General features: G+C 43.0%; 1 pseudogene; it reads left to right on the top strand.

Moving 5' to 3' along the window:
• The first annotated feature begins 1,096 nt into the window (after nt 1-1,096).
• Nucleotides 1,097-1,286, top strand: LOC123155267 (uncharacterized; annotated as a pseudogene).
• Nucleotides 1,287-11,688: the final 10,402 nt, after the last annotated feature.

The following is an 11,688-nucleotide window of genomic DNA, read 5'->3' as shown; positions in this document are numbered from 1 at the left end:
TCCAGTCGGACGAAAAACTCTAATATCCGAGTGGATGAGCTCGGATTCGAGTGAAACTGAAGATGTGCCCGAAAGGTAATCCAGGTGACCTCGGATGGAAAAGTGATCAACACGGAAGTTGTGCGCATCGTCAAAACGGTGAACTTTGGTTTTGGAGTCATTATCATCTGAGATAGTATATGGCCTGTAAGTTCACTACGAGACTCGGACAATCCAGTCCGTTACATGACCGAGTCCGACTGGATATTAAAGATGGCTTCGTAGAATATTAAAGATGGTCTTATTTGGAAAAGTGATCAACATAAGAATTGTTCGTCTCGTCGAGGCGCACAAGTTTCATATTTGGGTCGTCTTGATCGGGGGTCATATGCAAGCTCGGTGGCCCGCGCAAGAAGAAAGACAGAAGTTGGGCCAGATTCGGACTGTATCCGAGTTAGAATAGAATTAGGACTCCAGGACGTGAGTTAATGTAATTTTTTGTAAGGAAAGCCTAGATGAATCCTTTACTTGTACGGGAAGTCCAGCCGCCTCTTATATATGTTGGGGGTGACGGCCGATTGAACAACACCAATCGAACAAATCAATCTATTATACTTTTGTGTTCATCTACTTTTATCCCTTATCCTTGTATCTTTCTTTCTCGTTCTTCGTTCGTTCTTCACGTTGGAGGGCAGCGATCCACGAGGCTCTAGGGGCGAGCAAATCGACCTAGGGCAGCCCATAGCCGCCGCAATCCCTGACGGGGTCCCTCCCGGGTGCGCGGGGTTTCGGGTCTGCAAAAGCGCCCGCCGACTGTCCTGCGTATCGCGCTGTCGGTCGGGTCTCCTTCGACGTGAGCTGCGATGCATCAACCCCGGCGTCGAGGGTACACGTGACGTGTTCGTGTGTCAACACAGTGAAATTCAGGCAGGGTTGCATTAAGAGGGGGAAAAATTATGCTACTACCAAAGATGTAGGGATAATATTGGTGTATCCAGAGGATAATCACATACCATGAGCGAGAGCAATGGATGCCTGGACATCGAAAGCTGCAGTAACAGTACAAAATGTTTCACTCTTTTCATGAGTACTACGTACTATACAGGCCTAATGAAGCACGACCTTACTTGAACAGGATCTGTTCTATAGGCTTGTACCGCTGCATCCTTTATCAATAAGGAGGCAAGCACTTAAGTCTGGTTGATGCATTCTAACCTCTAGGCCAGAGCGTGATTAACGGCCTGGATTGCTCCTGATGGGAGCATCCAATTGCTGTACAGGATCGTCTAGAGGTGGTCTGACAGACTCCCCCAAAATTCCTTTTTTTTTTAAACTTCTTTCAAGTCTACTTAGAGAAAACAGTAGGTGTTTTTCCAAACTGCAAGTATCTTAACGAAGGAAAATGTGTACAAAGTTTCCAGCAGTGTACTGTTACATGAATGGTAATCCAACTGCAAAATTCAGAATATGACTTTATTTTTGCTCATGGAAGACTAAGTTCAGCTCATCTTCCAACACTTTCATGCATCTGCAAAAAGGCTAGGATGCAGAAACCTTTTGAAAATGTGATCACTCCTGTCCCAGAGCCATACCAAACAAGCCCTGGGACTGAGACTGAGTCATTTCCTTAATAATTTGTATCATATTTGGAGATTGTTAACAAAGGGTCAAAGACCATGGAGATGCCATCTCTGACGCGACCCTTATATTAGCCACATTAATCATCTTTCATTTGCTACTTCCGTAAACAATCCAACATACAGTACAAACTAACAACCACAACTCAGTGAAGCATGTTGATGAGTAGCATGGTACGCTACAACCTTAACATAACAAATCCGGTGACAGGGCCTTGATCTTCTAACTAACCAGTCGTCATTACCACACACTGATCTTTCAGGAGCGTACCGCCGTGCAATCAGCGGAATGAGGGGTAATAGCATTAGATTTTTGTAACAGAAGTACTTGGCCACATTTCATCAGCAAGAATGTGAAACCCCCATGGAATTTGACAGTGCCAGGTCTGACACATAGTGGCATATTCCACTAAAATGGAGCATTCACCAAAGCACATTGTCTAAGTGCAGCCACGATTCAATAACAATTCAACTGCGAAACCAACATTCAGATTGTGTATCATGTTTACCGCTGTGGAATAAACAAGAAACAACCACAGTTTTCGGCTGTCAGAGAAGTCTATGAGTTCGGGGAGGGGAGACCTAGCCGTCGGGTTATTCTGCAGCGGCTTCGGCGAGCTCCTGCTGCTGGAGGCGCTCGAGGGCCTGTGGTGCGCCCAGGTCTCAAGGGTGAGGTCCGGCTTGGCGTTGAGGCCGACGCCGAGCATGACGACGGTATGGAAGGACGTGATGTAGCAGGGCAGCTCCCAGTCCACCCACTTCCGCGACTCCCCGGGTGTCGTCCACCGCCCAGCGCCGTCCCCGCCCACTCCGCGCGCGCAGCATGGCCCCAGCCGCGGCCGCCGAGATCGCCCGCATCGAACCTCTCCGATGAATGCGTCGCGTTCGAGATTGAACAGGACTGGAAAGAAAATGAGGGAAGGAAAACGTGGGCTTGAGGAAGGCGAGTAATTTTACCGGCCTGTTTTGAAATAATAGGAGCTGCCTTTAATGGGCTGACATGGTACAAAGTATGATTTATTGGGCCGGTTGGGAGGTTTTGTAACTAAAAAAAATGAGGGAAGGACCTCCAACCCCTAAAAAAAAGTCTGGAAGGACCTCCACCGAATGAAATGGTTCGATCTGGAAAGGAGCCTCCAAGAAATCACTAATGTTAGAGCACTCTTTACAAAGGTCACTTCTACCTTATTTCATTGCGACAAGTGACGCACTCGCACTACAAGGATGCCACTTATCAGATTTTTTTTCAATTTGTTTATCAGACAAAAAATCTGAACCATAAGCATATTTCTAAAATATTTTTGCCATTTTCGAGCGGAAGAAAAAAATATTTTTCTTTTCCGAGAGGAACTGTTGTGTCACTTGCGGAAGCAAATATATGCCTCACGAGAAGTACATCTATGCCTCTCACGAAAAAAAACATGTTTTCTTAAAAACCCTCTCGCGAAAGGAAATCTGTAACTCAAAGAGAAGTAAATATCTGCCTTTCGAAGGAAAAAAAGAGAAACAATAATTTTTTTGCCTCCATAAGAAGTAAATATGTGCCTCTCGTGGAGAAAAAAAATGAGTTTTTCACGCAAATTTTATTTTTCAATTTTTCTTGTGCAAAACCTAAGAAAACCAGGGAAACCGAAAAAAAATCTGAAAACCAAAAACATGTAAAAAAATCGATAAATAAAATCCAAAGGAAGGGCCCAACACGCGACATGTGGCGGCGGCTAAGAGCACCTCAAGTGACGCACTCCCTAAGCTACCAAAAGTGATCCTTGCTGGTGCTCCCCCAAAGAGTACTCCTTTATTAGTTGCTCTCGAGCCTGCATCGAATAGAAACATTCAGAGAATAATGCCCCGGAACAGGGGGCTCCTAACCGGCGCCGGTAGTGCTGGTTTGCCTACTTGCACCTGTTACACATTGAACAGGGTCGGGCCCATTAAATACTTTTGTCGCTCCTTCGCGCCTTGCTCGTTGCTTGTCTTGTTTTCAAATCTGATGGCTGGCGCGCCTTGACCCATTAACCCAACACCTCTGATCGTTGACTTCTAAAAGTTCACAAGTTGAAAAAAATGTTCACCAACTTATCTATTTTTGCAAATTTAATAAACATTCATGATTTTGAAAAGAGTTCATGGATTTCAATAAGACCCTGAAATTGCAAAAAGATCATCAATCTTGAAAATAAGCTTATCAAAATTGAAATTTTTTCACAAATTTGACAAAAAATCATTGAATTGGGGAAAAACCATCAATTTTGAAAAAGTTCATCAATTTCTTGAAGAAAAAAGTCCATCTATTTTCATAAATTTTCATCAATTTGATAAAATGTTTAGAAAATTTGAATTTCTTTTCCTAACATGAAATAATGTTTGTGGTTTTGGAAAAAAGCTTGAAATTTTAAATAGAAAAGGAAAAAAATGAAAATAGTAAGAAAAAGAAACCAGAAAAATTAAAGGAAAATAGAAAGAAAAAGGGAAAGGCCAACAGAAAAAAAAAACTGAAAAATAATGGAAGAAAACTAGGTGAAAAAACCCATAGAAACCCAAACCAGAAAATCGGTGGGCGGTAGGAATGGGCTGGCAGCCCACTGGAACTAGCAAAGCGAGGGGGTTCCGCCCGCTTCCAAATACACCCCTCACGATCGTTAAAACAAAATGTCTCTTGTAAACAAAGTGGGCCAAAAAAAGAGGCTCAACTTTCGCGTGCTAAAAACTAGGTCTGAAAAAGCTAACAATTTGCCCACAAGCTAAAAAAGCACACAGAGAAAGTGGCCATCCTTTTTTGAAATAAAACAACTGCCACAAATTGTTACAAACAAAAAAAATGGCATGCTTCTAAGTGACAAAACTAGCACGTAATCCAAAGAAGCTCATTGAAAACATCATTCACACCCCAAAAAACAAAGCAAAAAAGAGGACACTCCTCCTCATAATATATTTCTAGTCATTTGCAAGTAAAAAAGGTACCTTTCCATGATTTTCAACAATAAATAAATAAGACATACAAACAAGTTACCATGATATGTAGAATAAAGTTGCATCAAACTAGGGCATTCATGTTTGTACACCAGAAAAAATGTCATCCATAAACATCTCTAGCGTACATGCAATTTTTTTTGAAATTATCGTGTCAACGGATATTTAGTTTCCATGGTGAAATTGTGTTTAAATTGCATGTTGTACAATGGCTATTATTCAAACACAAGTTGCCTTGCAAAAAATTGTGTTTGTCTAATTAATAAAGTTTTCATGGTTTAATGAATAAAATTGCTATACTACCAACAATAAGACTAACATGGTCTAATTAATAAAGTCACCATAAAGAAGAAAATTGCTATAGTGCCAATAATAAAAATAACATGGTCTAGTTAACAAAAATGTTATAGTCCAATTAATATTTTTTCCATTGTGCCTATAATAAAGTACCATGGTCTAATTAAAACAAATTGCCATCATACTTATAAATAAAAGTTCACATGGCAAAAATAAGGAAAATAGTTCTCTAGAAAACATTTCATCTTTTGAAAAATTGTAACGAGGACATGGAAAATTATCAAAATTTGTTCTTTTGAAAAGGATAACTAAGTTAGGTGATTTGTCCTTTGAAAGGATGGCAAATTTAGGAATTTCCATGGATACATGAGACAGGTGTATTCGTAAAATTGTTCACAACTTTCAATTAAATTTGCCATGTTTTGGGAAACATAATTAATAAATTTACATGCTCTAACTAAAACAATTGTCATGATCTAAAGAATAAAATTGCCATTCTACCAACAATAAAAATAACATGGTCTATAGGTCATGGAAAATGAAAAGAACAAACTACATAATTGACATGGCAAAAAATTTAAGAAAAAATATATTGGTCATGACAAATGAGGGGACAACAACATATTGGTGACATGGAAAAAAGTATAGAATTTGAACCCAAAAAGGGATCATATGGATAGCTATAAAAATATTTATATTATTAACGTAAAATCGTCATGGATATTGTAGAGGGACAAAACTTTAAGTTTTGCTGTGTGATTAATAAACATGATGGCGATATTGAGAAAAACATAGTAAAAATAGACATGGCAAGTTTTAGAAAATCGATAGCATTCATGGCAAATGTCATGATGTAGAGCAATGTGTTGTACATATTTTTCAATGAGAAGAACAAAAACTTGTAGAAAAATTACCATGATGTAGGGGGGGGGGGGGATGGCATAGCTCTACAAAAATTGCCGTGTGTGGCAGATATTTTGCCATGCTCTAAATTTGCCATGGGCCACTAATATATCATGGGACTAGCTAGTACAAAACTATTACTTCCCTATTTTTTTGTCATGACTCTGAAATCATATTTGCCACGGGACTAGTACAAACTATTTTTCTCCTAACAAAACCACAGGAGGCCCCTAATCCAATCAAGAAATCCACAAAAACTAACCTCAACACCATCTTGAAGTGATTATTTAACAAGAACAAAAAATAACTACTAATTGTCATGGGTAAAAAAAATCCCATGGCGATGAATTTGAAGATGACATGGAAAATAACATATCTTATTTCACCGTGGAGGCACAACATAAGTTGCCATTTTTCATGGGTAAAGAAGTTACCACTCGGAAAGAAATACAAATTAATTGTCATGGAATCAAAAATAAGGCATGTTGGAGAGAACAACATTTGTAGATTTGCCACATGAGCGAATGATTTTTTTGTAAACTGGTTGCTCAACAAAACAAAAAAATTATGGAACTGCCATGTGACTAGGAGAGAGAAAGTTCATACATATGCAATGTGAGATACAAACAATCCAAAAAGCTTTAAAAATGCCTTGATTTAGGACGCAAAATTTGTAAATTTCCTTGTCAAATGAACCGGAATTAGCTAAATTTCCGATGTTATGGAAAACAAAAAATAAATCTAAAAGTGCAGAGAAAAGCATGTTCATACACTCCAAGGCCGTGAGTATCTAACATAATCTTCTTTAGTTGGTTTAAATGTTAATTTTTTACACACAAACCTATCAAACGAATAATAGCTAGTCTTCAACAAATTTTGAAGGATGGAAACATTGTCTGCCGCCATACAACAGATGCATAAAATACACACGGAGGGATGTTCATTTTTTGTTTCATGACATTCAGAAGTGGACAAGAAGCATAGCCGGGCACTAAAATGAACCTCAATAAGGCCTTGTATAATGCTAGGTGCTTAGAGAGATGCTTAGAAAAATAAATAGGTTTTTATCAAGCATCAGTGCCTGTTTTTACAGAAGAGACGGCTAATTAAGCATCTATCCTCTACAAATAAGCACTGGTGCTTAAAGAAACACTGATTTATTTCTCTAAGCACTTCCCCTTGCCTTGCATTGTAAGGCCTGGAGGAATTTATGGCTCGGCCGTGTTTCACTCGTCGATGCCGACCACAGACTTCACCCGCGCACGGCCCCCCTTCACCCGGGAGGGAGCCCCAGCACCCGCCGTGCCACCACATCCTAGTCATCAGCTAGCCATTGACCTCGTTGGCCAGATCTTGGCGATTTGATGCTCTTAAAGGAGGGAGTAGTGGGGACCGTGGCGTTGGCAATGAGCAGCAGGAGGAGTGTCGGTGTCAAAACTGGTGGATCTCGGGTAACAGGAGACGGGGGACACAATGTTTACCCAGGTTCGGGCCCTCTCTATGGAGGTAATACCCTACTTCCTGCTTGATTGATCTTGATGAATATGAGTATTACAAGAGTTGATCTACCATGAGATCGTAATGATTAAACCCTAAAAGTCTAGTCTGGCTATGATTATCAGGATTCTTCCTGTCTATGGACCTAGCCCTCCGGTTTATATAGACACGGGAGGGATCTAGGGTTACACAAGGTCGGTTACAGAGAAAGGAATCTTCATAGTTGGTCGCCCAGCTTGTCTTCCACGCCAAGGAGAGTCCTATCTGGACACGGGTAGAGTCTTCGGTCTTTGTATCCTTACGGCCCATCAGTCCAGCCCATATTAAATAGATCGGACACCTGAGGACCCCTTAGTCCAGGACTCCCTCAGTAGCCCCTGAACCATGCTTCAATGACGATGTGTCGGGTGCGCAGATTGTCTTCGGCATTGCAAGGCGGGTTCTACTTTCCGAATACTCCAGGATAGTCTTCGGATAAAACAAAGGTGTCTAGATCTGCAACACAAGTACCACACACAACCGCAAGGAATATAATATTGCACGAGTGCTGACAATTTTTTGAATGATGACATCATGTCTGTTCGGTCACTATATCATACCGTTTTTATCCGTCGTTCCGTGCTTCGAGATGCGGTTTCCATTGGCACGTCTTGTCAAAGCAGAGATCGTGTCCCCTTATTGCGGGATTTTCATCAATGCGGGCATGGGTAACCCAACCGTGTCGTTTATGTTGGGGATCGTTGCAGAAATTAAAAAAATTCTACGCATCACCAAGGTCAATCTATGGAGTTTACTAGCAACGAGAGGGGAGTGCATCTTCATACCTTTGAAGATCACGATGCGGAAGCGTTGCAAGAACGCGGTCGGTGGAGTCGTACACGAAGCGATTCAGATTGCGGCCGATTCCGATCTAAGCACCGAACAACAGTGCCTCCGCGTTCAACACACGTGCAGCCCGGTGACGTCTCTCGCGCCTTGATCCACCAAGGAGAGAGGGAGAGGTTGGGGAAGACTCCGTCCAGTAGCAGCACGATGGCATGGTGGTGGTGGAGGAGCATGGCACTCCAGCAGGGCTTCGCCAAGCACTGCGAGAGACGAGGAGGGATGGGGTAGGGCTGTGCCAGGAGAGAGGGAGACTCGTGTATCTGGCAGCCCCAAAACCCCCCTCTGTATATAGGGGAAGGGGAGGGGCGCCGGCCCCTAGATCCATCTAGAGGGGGGAGGCGGCCCCTCGGGGGCAGCGGCCCCCTTAGGGTTTCCAACTAGGGGGGCGCCCGCCCCCCCGGGGGGCAGCGCCCCCCTAGGGTTTCCAATCCTAGGCGCCTTGGGCCCTTGGGGGGGTGCACCAGCCCACTAAGGGGCTGGTTCCCGCCCAACTACAGCCCATTTGGTCCTTCGGGGCAGGTGGACCCTCTCGGTGGACCCCCGGAACCCCTTCGGTGGTCCCGGTACAATACCGATAAACTCCGAAACCTTTCCGATGACTGAAACTGGACTTCCCATATATAAATCTTTACCTCCAGACCATTCCGGAACTCCTCGTGACATCCGGGATCTCATCCAGGACTCTGAACAACATTCGGTAACCACGTACATCTATTCCCTATAACCCTAGCTTCATCGAACCTTAAGTGTGTAGACCCTACAGGTTTGGGAACTGTGCAGACATGACCGAGACATCTCTCCGGCCAATAACCAACAGCGGGATCTGGATACCCATGTTGGCTCCCACATGTTCCACGATGATCTCATCGGATGAACCACGATGTCAAGGATTCAATCAATCCCGTATATGATTCCCTTTGTCTGCCGGTATAGCACTTGCCCGAGATTCGATCGTCAGTATACCGATACCTTGTTCAATCTCGTTACGGCAAGTCTCTTTACTCGTTCCGTAACACATCATCCCGTGACCAACCCCTTAGTCACATTGAGCTCATTACGATGATGTCTTACCGAGTGGGCCTAGAGATACATGTCCGTAATACGGAGTGACAAATCCCGGTCTTGATTCGTGCCAACCCAACAGATACTTTCGGAGATACCCGTAGTGCACCTTTATAGCCACCCAGTTACGTTGTGGCGTTTGGCACACCCAAAGCATTCCTACGGTATCTAGGAGTTGCACAATCTCATGGTCTAAGGAAAATATACTTGACATTCAAAAAGCTGTAGCATACGAACTACACGATCTTGTGCTAGGCTTAGGATTGGGTCTTGTCCATCACATCATTCTCCTAATGATGTGATCCCGTTATCAACGACATCCAATGTCCATGGTCAGGAAACCGTAACCATCTATTGATCAACGAGCTAGTCAACTAGAGGCTCACTAGGGACATGTTGTGGTCTATGTATTCACACATGTATTACGATTTCCGGATAACACAATTATAGCATGAACAATAGACAATTATCATGAACAAGGAAATATAATAATAACCATTTTATTATTGCCTCTAGGGCATATTTCCAACAGTCTCCCACTTGCACTAGAGTCAATATTCTAGTTACATTGTGATGAATCGAACAACCATAGAGTTCTGGTGTTGATCATGTTTTGCTCGTGGAAGAGGTTTAGTCAACGGATCTGCGACATTCAGGTCTGTATGCACTTTGCAAATCTCTATGTCTCCATCTTGAACATTTTCACGAATGGAGTTGAAGCGACGCTTGATATGCCTGGTCTTCTTGTGAAACCTGGGGTCCTTGGCAAGGGCAATAGCTCCAGTGTTGTCACAGAAGAGAGTCATCGGGCCCGATGCATCAGGAATAACTCCTAGGTCGGTAATGAACTCCTTCATCCAGATTGCTTCATGTGCTGCCTCCGAGGCTGCCATGTACTCCGCTTCACATGTAGATCCCGCCACGACGCTTTGTTTGCAACTGCACCAGCTAACTGCCCCACCATTCAAAATATACACGTATCCGGTTTGTGACTTGGAGTCATCCAGATCTGTGTCGAAACTAGCATCGACGTAACCCTTTACGGCGAGCTCTTCGTCACCTCCATAAACAAGAAACATATCCTTAGTCCTTTTCAGGTACTTCAGGATATTCTTGACCGTTGTCCAGTGTTCCATGCCGGGATTACTTCGGTACCTTCCTACCAAACTTACGGCAAGGTTTACATCAGGTCTGGTACACAGCATGGCATACATAATAGACCCTATGGCCGAAGCATAGGGGATGACACTCATCTTTTCTCTATCTTCTGCCATGGTCGGGCATTGAGCCGTGCTCAATCTCACACCTTGTAATACAGGCAAGAACCCCTTCTTGGACTGATCCATATTGAACTTCTTCAATATCTTTTCAAGGTACGTGCTTTGTGAAAGACCAATGAGGCGTCTCGATCTATCTCTATAGATCTTGATGCCTAATATGTAAGCAGCTTCTCCAAGGTCCTTCATTGAAAAACACTTATTCAAGTAGGCCTTTATGCTTTCCAAGAGTTCTATATCATTTCCCATCAATATATGTCATCCACATATAATATGAGAAATGCTACAGAGCTCCCACTCACTTTCTTGTAAACACAGGCTTCTCCATAAGTCTGTGTAAACCCAAACGCTTTGATCATCTCATCAAATTGAATGTTCCAACTCCGAGATGCTTGCACCAGCCCATAGATTGAGCGTTGGAGCTTGCACACCCTGTCAGCATTCTTAGGATCGGCAAAACCTTCTGGCTGCATCATATACAGTTCTTCCTTAAGGAAACCATTAAGGAATGCCGTTTTGTCGTCCATTTGCCATATCTCATAATCATAGAATGCGGCAATTGCTAACATGATTCAGACAGACTTCAGCTTCGCTACGGGTGAGAAGGTCTCATCGTAGTCAACCCCTTGAACTTGTCGATAACCCTTAGCGACAAGCCGAGCCTTATAGATGGTTACATTACCATCCGCGTCTGTCTTCTTCTTAAAGATCCATTTATTTTATATGGCTCGCCGATCATCGGGCAAGTCAGTCAAAGTCCATACTTCATTTTCATACATGGATCCTATCTCGGATTTCATGGCTTCAAGCCATTTGTCGGAATTCGGGCCCGCCATCGCTTCTTCATAGTTTGAAGGTTCACCATTGTCTAACAACATGATTTCCAGGACAGGGTTGCCGTACCACTCTAGTGCGGAACGTGTCCTTGTGGACCTACGAAGTTCAGTAGCAACTTGATCTAAAGTTTCATGATCATCATCATCAACTTCCTCTCTAGTCGGTGCAGGCACCATGGAAACATTTTCTTGAGCTGCGCTACTCTCCGGTTCAAGAGGCAATACTTCATCAAGTTCTACTTTCCTCCCACTTACTTCTTTCGAGAGAAACTCTTTCTCTAGAAAGGATCCATTCTTGGCAACAAAGATCTTGCCTTCGGATCCGAGGTAGAAGGTATACCCAAT

Source organism: Triticum aestivum, chromosome 7A, assembly GCF_018294505.1.
Source record: "Triticum aestivum cultivar Chinese Spring chromosome 7A, IWGSC CS RefSeq v2.1, whole genome shotgun sequence".
Lineage (NCBI taxonomy): Eukaryota > Viridiplantae > Streptophyta > Magnoliopsida > Poales > Poaceae > Triticum > Triticum aestivum.
Note: the sequence above shows the minus strand (reverse complement) of the source record. Positions and strands in the feature narration are given on the sequence as shown.